Source organism: Elgaria multicarinata, chromosome 5, assembly GCF_023053635.1.
Source record: "Elgaria multicarinata webbii isolate HBS135686 ecotype San Diego chromosome 5, rElgMul1.1.pri, whole genome shotgun sequence".
NCBI lineage: Eukaryota > Metazoa > Chordata > Lepidosauria > Squamata > Anguidae > Elgaria > Elgaria multicarinata.
The window spans coordinates 99,009,907-99,024,658 of NC_086175.1; positions in this window are offsets into that span (position 1 = coordinate 99,009,907).

A 14,752-nucleotide genomic window follows, 5' to 3' on the forward strand; every position below is an offset into this window, starting at 1 on the left:
ATAGCAATAAAAACAGCATTTAAACAACACAAAAAAACATCAAAAACAACATATTGGTTAGTATTGCTCTGTTAATCCTTTTTTGGACTCCCCACTTGGAATTCAGGCCATTGCATTGTGTCATTAAAATGTGAAACATGTTGTCCATTTTGCCTATAAAAGTTATCTCAGATACCTACAAGGCTGATACATCTAGATCTTTAATGTGATATACCTAAGGCTGCATTCCTTTGAACACAGTGAGAATAAAGGCGCCTAAGTGCTACAATCTTTTCTACAATCAGTTATTTGGGATGTCCTCACTGAGCTCAGTGGGACTTAGTTCTGTGTAATCCTGCCTAGGATCGAGCTGTATATTTCCTTCAGGAAAATACCTTACATCTTATCATTACGCATTGGTTATTTCTCGGTTGGACTACTGCAACCTTCTTCTCACTGGCCTTCCTTCTTCTCACATCAGTCCGTTGGTTTCTGTTCACCACTCTGCTGCTAAGATCATCTTCTTGGCTCGCCGCTCTGACCATGTTACTCCACTTCTGAAATCTCTTCATTGGCTTCCAATTCACTTCAGAATCCAATATAAACTTCTCCTGTTGACCTACAAAGCTTTTCACTGTCTAGCTCCTTCCTATCTTTCCTCTCTCATCTCACACTATTGCCCCGCTCGTGCTCTTCGCTCCTCTAATGCCATGTTTCTCACCTGCCCAAGGGTCTCTACTTCCCTTGCTCGGCTTCGTCCATTTTCTTCGGCTGCCCCCTATGGCTGGAACGCTCTTCCAGAACATTTGAGAACTACAAGTTCAATCGCAGCTTTTAAAGCTCAGCTAAAAACTTTTCTTTTTCCTAAAGCTTTTAAAACTTGATTTTGTTCTGACTTTTATACTGTCTGTTTGGTGCATTCTCTTCCCCTCCTTATTATTTTATTATGATTTTATTAGAATGTAAGCCTATGCGGCAGGGTCTTGTTATTTATTGTTTTACTCTGTACAGCACCATGTACATTGATGGTGCTATATAAATAAATAAATTAATAATAATAATAATAATAATAATAATAATAATAATAATATTGATAATATTGATAGAGGGATCAAGGGTATTAATCATCAGATGTAATTTCATTGCTAAAATGGGGCAGGCATGAAGAAAACTTGGTCCCAGTCTGTTCAGCGATACTTAGTGCTTCTCCACATTAGAGATTTATTGCATGCTTGTGATTGGTCACTCACATACGTTTGTGGGTCCTTTTCATGACATTGTCAACCCCGATGCCTCTCCCACTGCTTTCAAGCTTGAAACCTGAAAATGCTGTAATAAATCAAAATCGTACAATAAAACAGCACCATCTTCTGACAGTATAATTGAAACATGGGAAGGAACTGGCAAAAACAAGGGAGGAGCAGATGTATTGTGCCAACCGTTAACCCCACAAAGACTCTGGAAGACAATGCCCAGTAAGACTATGGGATTTTTGCTAAATGTGGACAAGCCTTTGCTTCATGGCAAGAACACTCAGTACTATAACTAAGAGCAGCCAAGAGAGAGTATTTTCTGAAAAATTCTCTTCAAAATGTTCTCCACCTAAACTGCTGGAGAATTTCAGAGAGGTAGAGATTATTTAGTGAATTGTGCCCCCTTCCCAGCTTCTTCAGCCATGATAGTGTGGGAAATCCAACCCAATATATTTTGTTGATGGAAGCAATGGATTTGGCCTTTGCTTCTTCCATTCCTCCTCTGTTACCCCATTCCTTCATCTCCCACAATCAACTAACAATAGAGTTTCATTAAACAGTCATGAAGGAGATGAAATTTCTCAGAAATGTCTGAGGTTTGGGGGGTTGTTTTTACAATTTTCTTTTTCTGCCCTTCAGACTATTGGACAATTCAGTCCCCACCCTTCCATGTGAGACTATTCAAGGATATTTCCCCTTCCCATTTCACTATTGACAAATAGGATGGATAATTTTGAGAGGCCATTTTCACTTGATGCTACAAGCCTTTGTCTTTAAGCAGCATATAACTAGTTAAATGGAAGGCAAATCTTGTTGGCATTTTAACTGCAACTATTACACAGACTGTTTCATGTGGCACAAGAGAAGAAAAAGAGACTCATCGCTGGCAGGCTGTTTGACAAAATCAAGCTATTTTCTATTATTGTTTTTAAAATGACTCACACAATTTTGCTTCTATGGAAACCTGGTTTTCCCCTCTAATTTTACCATTTATGTTACAAGGGAGGGGCAGGGAACTGTTTAGCCCTGGGTGCCAGATTTCTCTCCAGCTGACACTCAGGGGCTAGTTAGTGGTCTTCCATTCGTCCAGACCCAAAATCCAGCTTGGGGCCCTTCCACACGCCGTACTGAAGGCGCATGCATGCGCCCCAAGTACAACCCCAAAACAATAGTGTGCACTACAGCCAGAAGAGACGGAGGAGGAGGAGGCTGGGGAATCCGGGCGTGTCCTTGCCGCCGCCGCCTCCCCGCCGGCCTCCTGCTGCCGGGGTAAGAGCGACCCAGGTCGGAGAGCTCGGCTTCCGCCTCCTCCTCCGTCTCTTCTGGCTGTAGTCCACACTATCGTTTTGGGGTCGTACTTGGGGCGCATGCATGCGCCTTCAGTACGGCGTGTGGAAGGGCCCTTGGACTCCCAACCTGCAACATGAGACCCACTTTCACAATTGCCAAGTGTGGTGGCCACAGCTTTGCTGCGACCCATCTGGACTGATCTTGCGACCCCCTTTTAGGTCGCAACCCACCAGTTGAAGACCACTGAGCTAGATGATGTCATGGGGTAACTCCTCCCTCATGGAACTCCTCTCCTCCCTCCTGAAGCCCCTCCCCTGATGTCACAGGGGAGTTTCTCCAAACAGGGAAAATCATGGTGCAAACATTCCTGTCTTTCTCTGCTTGGAAAAACTTTTTTTTCCATGCAGAGAGAAGCACAGAGTATGTATGTATGTATGTATGTATGTATGTATGTATTATTGCATTTATATCCCATCTTTTTTCCTCCAAGGAACCCAAGGCAGCGTACATCCTCCTCCTCCTCTCCATTTTATCCTCACAACAACAACAACTCTGTGAGGTGGTTTGGGCTGAGAGACTGTGACTGGCCCAAAGTCACCCAGTGGGATTCCATGGCCAAATGGGTACTAAAACCTGGATCTCCCAACTCCCAGTCCAACACTTTAGCCACACTGGCTCTCTCAGAGTGATTGCTCTGAGCCTTTTTCTGCACAGAGAAAAGAGCAGTCTCTCACACAGACAGACAAACTCCCCTATGACATAAGGGGGTGGGGCTTCAAGAAGGAGAAGGACTTCAAGAGTGGGGGGGTCCACCCCTCACATTGTCCAGCTCCATGCCTCTTTCTGCATGGAGAAACTTCCTTCAACTATTGTTCTTCATGCAGAGAGAAGCAGTCGTGATCACTCTGTGCCTCATGCTGCATGGAGCTTCTCCCTGGGGGAGTCTACACACTGTTCCGAAGGCGCCCCGAAGCCACTTGAGGGCGCCCCGAAAATGCTCATGTAGTATGTACCTTAATCGTCCCCAGAAGAGGAGGAGGCGTGCTTCAGTGGTGCAGACTGCAGGCGGGCTGCTCCAGGCTCCATTTCCCTTTAGCCAGCAGGCCCTGTGAGAGCTCCCAGCAGCGGGGCTGGGTCATGGGAGGGAAGAGAGCGGATGGGTGAGGAAAGGGGAGGGCGCCTCCCATGCCCCCGGGACCACGCAGGGGCCGCCGCCGCCGCCCTCCCCCTTTCCTAGCCCTTCGGAATGCCGAAGCACGCCTCCTCCGCCGCCTCTTCTGGGGACGATTAAGGTACATAGTACACGAGCGTTTTCGGGGCACCCTCAAGTGGCTTCGGGGCGCCTTCGGAACGGTGTGTAGACTCCATTCTTCTTTTCATGTAGAGTGAGGCATGGAGTGATTTCTACACAGAAGAAAAGACAGTCCCTCTCAGTGATAGAGAAATGCAGCCTTTCTCTAACTTTGGGAGAAGACACACACACCCCAACTGTTAACTGGCCAAAACATCTGGAGGGCCACAAGCTGCGCACCCAGTCTTGAACCATAGTTAAGATTAAGCACACTTTGCCCAGATTCAGACATACCGAGTAACCACAAACAATTAAAATGGAAGCCGAAGCTTCCAATCTCCTCCTTGAAGCTGAGCCAGAGAAGGGAGTGAGAGCTCTGGAGCTGGGGCTCATTTGCGTGAAGTTTCCCAGAGAAGGGGTGGGGGTGGCTGCAAGAACTGGCACGGATTGTTTGGCAGAAGGCCCATTAAGTTGGCTGTTCTAATCGTCCTGCTTCTCCTACACACAGCAGGAGGGAGCAGCAACTTCCAGGTTTAAAATATATCAGAATTTGTGGAGAGTTTTATTGTCACACAAGGAGGGCAAGAAGGGGTGGAAGGCACTCGAGAGGCAGACGACATCATGGGAGGGACCTGCAAAAAATCTGTGAGTGCCCAGTAATGAGCATGCAATAAAACACTTGTCGGATGAAGCTCAATCATCAGCATTGTAGCAGAGATCTCACCTTTCTGGCAACCTTTTTGGTGGTGGTTTTTGCAGTGGTTGAGGGTTTGAAGGGCTGCACAGCAGAACTTGGGGGCTGCCTGTGATCCATAGGTTGTGCACCCTTCGCACAAACCATATCTTAATCTTACATCTGAACTAGACCAGAACAATGCAAACCTGAACTATGGCTATCCGAAGAAGTACATGGATCATAATGATAGTGTCCTATGTGGAGAAATGTTTGTACTGATTATTTGAGGCATATACGTCCCTTGGTTTTTCAAAGTATTTCGTAAGAAGCCAACATCCTGTTTGGACAGGCTGTGAAAGTGTCAATATTTTATTAAGATAGGGGATATTTCAGGATATTCCATTGCTCTTTCCTCCCCTGCCCCATGAATTTCCATTCTTTTCCTCTCATCTGTCAGCCAGCATATCATGACCACTGAGCATGCTCAGTCCTCATTGGGGCATCTTTCCCCCCCCTAAAAACTCGGAATTGCTCACTCGGAATTGCTCTGTGTTGGACTTTTCTACTGCTCACTTTCCGCTGTCAGATCATCACCTAGTTTCTTTCAATATTACTCATAATCCTCCTCCTTCACGTCCTGCTTCTCGCTCTTGTCGTGACTTGCAATCTATCAATTACGAGGCTTTTTCCCAGTCCCTAGCCTCCTCCCTTCCTTCTGTCTGTTCGGCTGTCTCCTTGGACTCAGCTGTCTCCTTCTTTAATTCCTCCTTATCTTCAACTCTTGATAATCTTGCTCCATCTACAACTCGGATAGTTCGCCCTTCTCAACCCCAACCGTGGCTCACCTCTTCCCTCCGCTACCTTCGCTCTTGTTCCCGGGCAGCTGAACGCCTTTGGCGTAAGACCAGGGACCGGGCAGACTTTGTCCATTACAAATTTGTACTTTCCTCTTTCTCTTCTGCCATCTCACTGGCCAAACAGCAGTACTACTCAACGCTGATCCAGTCAAATGCTAGGCATCCTCAGCGGCTCTTTGCGTCCTTCAATTCTCTTCTGAAGCCTAATCCGCCATCTCTCCCCGCCTCTCTGTCTGCTAACAACTTTGCCTCTTTGTTCAATGCTAAAATCCAAACTATCCGCTCTGATCTGGCCAGCTCTGCTCCTCTTCCAGTTCCTGTTCCTCATCTGTCAGCTCCTCCTGCAAATTTCTCTGCGTTTCCTTCGGTCTCTGCGGATGAACTGTCTACAATACTGCGCTCTTCGAAGCCTTCCACTTGTTCTCGTGATCCGATTCCTTCTCGCGTCTTTATTAATCTTATTCCTGCTATCCTCCCTTCCTTGCTACATATTATTAATCTTTCTCTGTCCTCTGGTTCATTTCCTTCTGCTTTTAAACATGCTACAGTCTCTCCCATTCTCAAGAAACCTACTCTTGATAGGCTATCTCTGTCTAACTACCGACCTGTCTCTTTGTTGCCGTTTGTTTCAAAGATCCTGGAGCGTGCGGTCTACTCTCGCTGTCTTGACTTTCTTTCTAGTAACTCTGCTTTGGATCCATTTCAATCTGGATTCCGTCCTCTGCATTCCACCGAAACAGCCCTTACTAAGATCACCAATGATCTCCTTACTGCCAAGTCTAAAGGCCATTATTCCGTTCTTATTCTCCTTGATCTAACTGCAGCCTTTGACACGGTTGATCATGATCTTCTCTTAGATTCCCTTCATGACCTTGGATTTTGTGGCTCTGTCTATAACTGGTTTGCCTCCTATCTAGCGGGTCGCTCTTTCAGCGTGTTGACTAATGGCAGCTCGTCTTCCTCCTTTCCCCTTTCAGTAGGGGTTCCGCAAGGCTCGGTGCTTGGCCCGTTGTTGTTTTCCTTATACATGTTGCCCTTGGGCAAGCTTATTCAATCTCATGGTCTCCAATATCATCTGTACGCCGATGATACACAACTATATCTGTCATCTCCGGAACTTTCTCCTGATGTTCACGATCGTATCTCGGCATGTCTTTCAGATATCTCAGCTTGGCTGCTTCATCGTCGCTTGAAGCTTAACATGGCAAAGACTGAATTGCTTGTTTTTCCTCCTAAACCTTCTCCTCATCTCTCATTCTCTCTTACTGTCAATGATGTTACGCTTACTCCGGTCAAGGAAGCTCGTAGCCTTGGCTTTATCTTCGACTCCTCGCTCTCCTTTATTCCTCATATTGAGGCAGTAGCTAAATCTTGTCGATTTTTCCTGTATAATATTGCCAGGATTCGATCATTTTTGTCTGTCTCTTCTGCCAAGACGCTTGTTCATGCACTGGTTATTTCACGGTTGGACTACTGCAACCTTCTTCTCTCTGGCCTTCCTTCTTCTCACATCAGCCCGTTGGTTTCTGTTCACCACTCTGCCGCAAAGATCATCTTCTTAGCACGCCGCTCCGACCATGTTACTCCGCTTCTGAAATCTCTTCATTGGCTTCCACTTCACTTCAGAATCCAATATAAACTTCTCCTGTTAACCTTCAAAGCTTTTCACGGTCTAGCTCCTTCCTATCTCTCCTCTCTCATCTCACACTATTGCCCCGCTCGTGCTCTTCGCTCCTCTGATGCCATGTTTCTCGCCTGCCCAAGGGCCTCTACTTCCCTTGCTCGGCTTCGTCCATTTTCGTCTGCTGCCCCTTACGCCTGGAACGCTCTTCCAGAACATTTGAGAACTACAAGTTCAACCACAGCTTTTAAAGCTCAACTAAAAACTTTTCTTTTTCCTAAAGCTTTTAAAACTTGATGTTGTGCAGACTTCTACTGTTACTTTCTACTGTTAGTTTTTCCCTACCCTGTGCCTGCTTACCCTTCCCTGTACCTGTTGGCATTCTCTTCCCCTCCTTATTGTTTTACTATGATTTTATTAGATTGTAAGCCTATGCGGCAGAGTCTTGCTATTTACTGTTTTACTCTGTACAGCACCATGTACATTGATGGTGCTATATAAATAAATAATAATAATAATAATAATAAAATATTTATACTTCTGCATAGTTTGGGGTTCCCCCAAACTTGCCTGATTTCGTGTGGGAAGTGCCAGTTTCGGCTCGGTTGCATAAGGATCCACACCCAGATAATGAGTGTGTTATTAGTTTGTAGAAGACTGGTAACTCTCCAGATGTTTTGGACTACAACTCCCATCAGTCCCAGCCAACATATCCATTATATCTGGGTGTGGTGTATTCTAGCCCAAACAGAACCAATAAGAACAATTACGTTATGCGGAAAAGGAAGGTGCGTAGAATTATAATCACTAGTTAATTATCAAATGATAAAGATCTGTACTTCAAGTAAGTATATAGTGTGCACACACCCATATACTCAAGCACAGATATAATAAGTGATATGTACAATGCTTTGAAGGACACAGAATCTCTACTCAACAATACTAAAAAACGGATGTTGTTACAAACTATACAAAAAGGAGGCTAAGGGGAGACATGATAGAGGTATAAAAAATTATGCATAGTGTGGAGAATGTGGATAGGGAGACGTTATTCTCCCTCTCCCATAATACTAGAACCTGGGATCATCCCGTGGAACTGATTGGTGGGAGATTCAGGACAGATAAAAGGAAGTACTAGTTCACACAGTGCATAGTTAAACTGCAGAATTCACTATCACAAGATGTGAATAGATGAGTAGGATAAATTGAGTAGGATAAAGATGAGTAGGATAAATTCCTGGAGGAGAAGGCTATCAACGCTATTAGTCCTAATGGCTAAGTGCAACCTAAGTGCAATCAGATGCAGTAAGCCTGTATACAATAGTTGCTGGGAAACATGGGTGGAAGGGTGCTGTTGCACCATGTTCTGCTTGTGGGTCTCTGGTTGACAGCTGGTTGGCCACTGTGTGAACAGAGTGCTGGACTAGATGGACCCTTGGTCTAATTCAGCATGGTTCTTATGTCCTTATACAAAATGTATCTCTATTTGAAAATTCTGGCAAATGATGAAGCTTTTTAGTGCACGTAAATGTAAAGTGTACACACTTAAGTACATGTAGAATATACAATGTTTGCTTTGAAGGACACAGGGTCTCTACTTAACAATACTACGAACTTAACAATACTAAGAATAAAGTGTTCTTACAAACTCTACAACATGTGTCTTGTTTGACAAAACTGACCAATGGTATTTATTTATTTATTTATTACATTTATATACCGCCCCATAGCCGAAGCTCTCTGGGTGGTTTACAACAGTTAGCTTGACGCAAACCATACGTAATATATTTTACAATACTAAACATGAACAAAATAAGGCAACAAACTCTGGAATGTAATTTCATTTCTATTCTTCTTCAAACGGACAGATCCATTATCTCATTTTCTTTATCTGTTGTAGGTGGCAACCAAACTTGTTCCTTCCAATTACCATGCCCTTGGAGTTTCAAAAATACAAAAGTGCTTCATAAAGTAAAAAGTGCTTCAGCAAAAACTACTTGCTAAAGACTGTGTTGTTCCAGGAGAATTATATTCCTAATTTTCCAAAAGAATTCAAGGTCAGCATTTACAATCAGTCATGTGCATGAAGGAGGTAATCCACAGCTGTGGCATGCTGCAGTGCTCTCAGAACCGAAGGTGCTTACGTGTCACTCTGATAGAGGAAAAATACCACACAACAATGAGAATATTACCTTGTACAACGGAATATTGTTGATGAGCAACTATGAAAACAGAAAGTAACTATTCTGCAAGTGGATTCGTGACCCACACACACAGCATGCTAGTTGTGGTATTCCTATAATACTAATAACGATAGCCTTTGACCATGCATCAGAGACCATTGATGCTATCTCTAAAACTGGTCTGCATTGACAACATACCACTTGCAAAATGCCGTGACCACAAATTTCTTTCATTATAACAGGGAAAGGTCATTGTATTCTAATATCTATGGATGGTTTGCCTAAAACTGAATAGAAATGACTAATCCATTCATCTGTTTCTATAGGGTAGCAATTATCATGTTTACCTCACATGCAAAAGGTCCTAGATCAAAACCATGCAGAAATAACCTTTTGAGATACTAGTGTCATGTAGTGATTAAGAAACTTAGTGCTAAGCCAGGAAGTCTCCAGTTTCAATCTCGACTCAAGTTTGTGCTCAGTGGGTGGCCTTAGACTAGCCATTATATATCAAATCCCATCTATAAAATGGGCATGATAATAGTGGTCTACCTTACCGGCTCATTTTAACAGCAGCCAGAAGGACCAGGCCTTCCATTATTTATTTACTTATTATTGCATTTATATCCCACCGTTTTTCCTCCAAGGAACCCAATCCTCCTCCTCTCCATTTTATCCTCACAACAACAACCTTGTGAGCTAGGTTGGACTGAGAGTTTGTGACTGGCCCAAAGTCATACAGTGGGTTTCCATGGCCAAGTGGGGACTAGAACCCGGGTCTCCCAACTCCCAGTCCAACACTTTAGCCACTGCACCACAATGGCTCCATTAGGCAAAGTCAGAGTTGTTGTTGTGAGGATAAAATGGAGAGGAGGAGGAGGATTATGTACGCCACCCTAGGTTCCTTCGAGGAAAAAAGTTGGGATATAAATGAAATAAATAAATAGTGAGGCTAGAAAAGGAGACAGAAAAGAATACCCTAAAAAATTCCAAGGTGTTTTTATTATTATTATTATTATTATTATTATTATTATTATTATTATTAACTTTTTGTGTGTGAAGGGACAGGGGCCAGATCTACACCAAGCAGGATATAATATTTTGAAAGCAGTTTGAAAGTTCTGTATGGTCTGTGTCAATGGGCCCCAACAGTTGTCAATGCATGTCAATACCATTCTAAAGCAGTAGTGTAGATCCTGCCAGGAAGTAAAGACCCTTTGTGGATTGCCCTTTTGAGTGTCACATTGGGGATCCCTGCATTATATTATGAATATTACTTGCAAAAATGCATTCATTAAGAGAAATGTGCACAAAAATGTGTACGGATTTTCATGCAAGCTATTGTTAAAAGTTTTGTTTATCTATTTAATGGGGAAATAATTTAATTAAAAAAATTTCAATGTTTAGGATGAACCAAACTTAAGACTGGAAAAATGAGAAACTGAGAGAAACTGAAATTGACAGATTTGTTCAACTAGTTTAAAAAGTTCACAGAAGAAATGCAAAAAGTAAAGTTCTGAATATTTCTGAATTTATATTTCCAAAATATAAAGTATTTCTGAAATACTTTATTCCAGTGGCAGCAGAGAAGACAATATGAACTTGAAGTTCTTCCACATGACCTTTGTGAAGTGTAAAGTTTGCATAATGGCTGGTTACCCAAGCGTAATGTTTGTGAGAAAATATGCCCTAAAGGATCAGTCTTGCACGCTAACCTTCATAAAAGAGACTCATGCATAATTTTTTCCATTAAATTCTTCCTTACAGAGAGTTAGTTGATCACAGAGCATGAGAATCTCAAAATAAGATTGTTATGTAAGAAGAATTCAAGAGGCAATACACAATCTTCCACAAAGTTATTCTTTTCTTATGGAAGTCCCAGAGGATATTTACATATTCTTTTGCTGGTTAAAGATACAATCCTATGCACATTTAGACAGGGCGGAGGGGGGGGGGGGAGTCCTACAACTCTCAGCCTAAGTTGCTGGGAGTTGTACAACATTGTCCTGTCCAGAACTGAATAGGATTGTACCCTTACTTGATTATTCTCATCTCTGCTTCTGGTCTCATCCCATCTTAGCCCAGTTCCTGGTCTATTTCTTGTCACCCAGAACCTTGTCCTGGTTCCTGCTTCTGCGCACTGTGAGCAAAAGACCCAAAGATGCTTCAAGATGTGTGCACAGATAAATGAGGACACACAGTAACAGCAGTGTTGCAGCAGTATATCAGCATGGCTGCCTGCAGGGATGGTGGGAGTTGTAGGGCTTTTTTCTGTTTAAACATGTATAGTTCTGCACCCTTAGTTTTCTAATGTCTCTGAACGGACTGTGTTAGCCCACTGCACACTTCTACCTATTTCTTTGGAGTCTCCTTTGTTGTTTATTCGTTCAGTCGCTTCCGACTCTTCGTGACTTCATGGACCAGCCCACGCCAGAGCTTTCTGTCGGCTGTTGCCACCCCTAGCTCTCCCAAGGTCAAGTCTGTCACCTCCAGAATATCATCCATCCATCTTGCCCTTGGTCGGCCCCTCTTCCTTTTGCCTTCCACTTTCCCTAGCATCAGCCTCTTCTCCAGGGTATCCTGTCTTCTCATTATGTGGCCAAAGTACTTCAGTTTTGCCTTTAATACCATTCCCTCAAGTGAGCAGTCTGGCTTTATTTCCTGGAGTATGGACTGGTTTGATCTTCTTGCAGTCCAAGGCACTCTCAGAATTTTCCTCCAACACCACAGTTCAAAAGCATCTATCTTCCTTCGCTCAGCTTTCCTTATGGTCCAGCTCTCGCTGCCATAGGTTACTACGGGGAATACCATTGCTTTAACTATGTGGACCTTTCTTGTCAGTGTGGTGTCTCTGCTCTTAACTATTTTATCAAGATTTGTCATTGCTCTCCTCCCAAGAAGTAAACGTCTTCTGATTTCCTGGCTGCAGTCAGGGTCTGCAGTAATCTTTGTGCCCAGAAATACAAAGTCTGTCACTGCCTCCACGTTTTCTCCCACTATTTGCCAGTTATCAATCAAACTGGTAAGTCTCCTACTTACATGCAAAATCTCTCTCATCTTGTGCAAGCACAGCACTTCTCCTGAAGGGGCCAACAATCAGAGGCCTTACACACACACACACACACACACACACACACACACACACACCCTTGTGAGGAGTGCAGGATGCAAATGGTCGGATCTCACATATGATCACATTGGCGCATGACTGTTGTTATGGTGGATGGGTTCCATTGGTGTGTATATTTCTGCCAGCATGTGCCCACTGCTCTTGTCTGATCCACGCTTGCCACATTATATATATATATATATATATATATATATATATATATATACACAGACTCAATTTGCATGACCCTTCCCCATCATGGGGGGGAAATGCATTCAGAGACGTCTTTCAACCTAAAAGGGTGGCAACATGAAACACTATGAGCTTTCTTTAACAAGCCAGCTTGCGAATCCATGGTTGTTGTTGGGCTGTTCAAATTGGTTAACAAGCCGCACTGCCAGAAAACTAATATTACTACGTTGGGAGGATAAATATTCACCTCCCACAATGCAATGGACTGATGACCTAACAACTCTACCAACATTTGAATGTGTGGTATATAGGCACCACTTGCAAGTGGATAAATATATGGATATTTGGTCTGCTTTTCTTGAAACTAATGCATCATCTCCCTTTTTTAGAAGGAGGAGGAAAAAATGTTGTACTTGATGGAATTTTGATATTTCTACGCATGTAATTTTTGTTCCTTTTTTATTTTTATTCTCATGATTTGTTTTCTGCTGTGTTTTGTTAAATTCACATTAAAAGAAAAAAGATCAATAATAATAATAATAATCAAGCCACACTACATGTAACAAACCACCCTGTGAAAAATGGCCTGGATTCAGATAACACACTTTTTATTGTATCATACATTTGGTCTCATTGAATGCAAGTATTCCTTTGGCACTCAGGGTCAGTTTAGTGAGTTCCAGTGGCAGAGGCAGCAGATTTGACAGCTTTGATCTTGTTGTCAAGTGATGCCACTTCAGCCGCAACGGCATAAATACAGCCACAAGAGCCTCTTAGGGTTGAGCTGTCCAAGTGTTACACTTCTGCCAGGCAGCCTTATAATAGCACATGGTATCTTTGTAGTCCAGAGTGCAAACATTGCACCATGCCTGTTTAACTGGTTCATCTGGTTCTCTTCACTCCACCGTCATTCCAGTGACAGAACATTCCATTGCACTTGAAGGTGGTGCCAACCTCAGCCAATAGTCTAACTGCCCATTTTTAACCCTTGGATAGCAATCTCAATCTTCCAAGATGTATAAAGCAGCCATACAAAACTAAATTTGATTCAACGTCCATTTCATAAGCCAGCTCTTAAAGAATAGTTTGGATTTGTTTTATTTAAGGAGACAGAGTGCTTCTATTATAAAAGGGACTGCTCTGTCATTGAAACAAATAATGTGCCCTCCAATATATATATATATATATATATATATATATATATATATATATATATATTATACATACATACACATACACACATTAAAATGCCTGTGGAACAAGAAAGATCATCTACAGCTAGCTTCTCCTGTTCAGTCACTCAGGTATTTGGAAAGGCTAATCTACTGTCCCTCTGACTTTGCAGGTAAATTTTGAGTGCCAGATGTGCATCCAAGCAGACACTGAGAATAAGGGAGGAGGATGCCCACTAGTGATAATGCCAGACAAATAAAGACAAGGAGAAGATAAACACGGATATGATTTTTATTTATTTATTTATTTATTTATTTATTTATTTATTTAAATGATTTCACAACCTCCTTAAGATCTAACAAGGGCTAGCTCTTTATCTAACAAGATTTCTGAATGGCAAATAATAAAAGAAAGGGGAAAAAGAATAAAAATAGAAAACTAAAAACACAGAATGAAGTTTCAGTAGCTGCAGGATTCAAAGACCTGGTTGTGTGTTATGTTTTTGACATATTCAAAATGGGGGGAGAGGGAGGAACATCAATGTGTTTTAAGAGCATTTGTTGTGGCCCTTTTTTATACTGCATAATAACCCAAAATACAAGTGCTTCTGAAGAATATTTTCATGCTGTCTGAAACACAAGAGGGGATGGATCATCTTACCTATATTGCACTGTTGAAGAGAGCCTGCTGACGAATGAAAAGCAAAGAAGTAGCACTGGACTGACATAGACATAGGGCTACAGATAAACCAAGGACCGTGATGGGCAAGGAACATGGGGAATGGACCTTGGGAATGGGAGAGAGGAGAAAGGAGCAGGGGGTCAGTGGAACAGTTAAGAATGTTGGACTAGCAACAGAGCAGACCCAGGTTCAAATCCCATGCAGCTCACTGGGTGACCTCAGGCCAGTCCCTGTCTCTCAGCCTAATTTACCTCACAGAGTTGTTTGGAGCTTAAATTTGAGCTCCTTGGCCAGAGTGGGTACAAGGACTATTCCTGGGCCAGGGTATGATGTTGTTTGTGCCAAAGTGTTCCATTAATATTTATTTATTTATTTATTTATTTATTTCATTTCTATACCACTCAATAGCCAAAGCTCTCTGGTCAGTTCACAACAATTTAAATCATA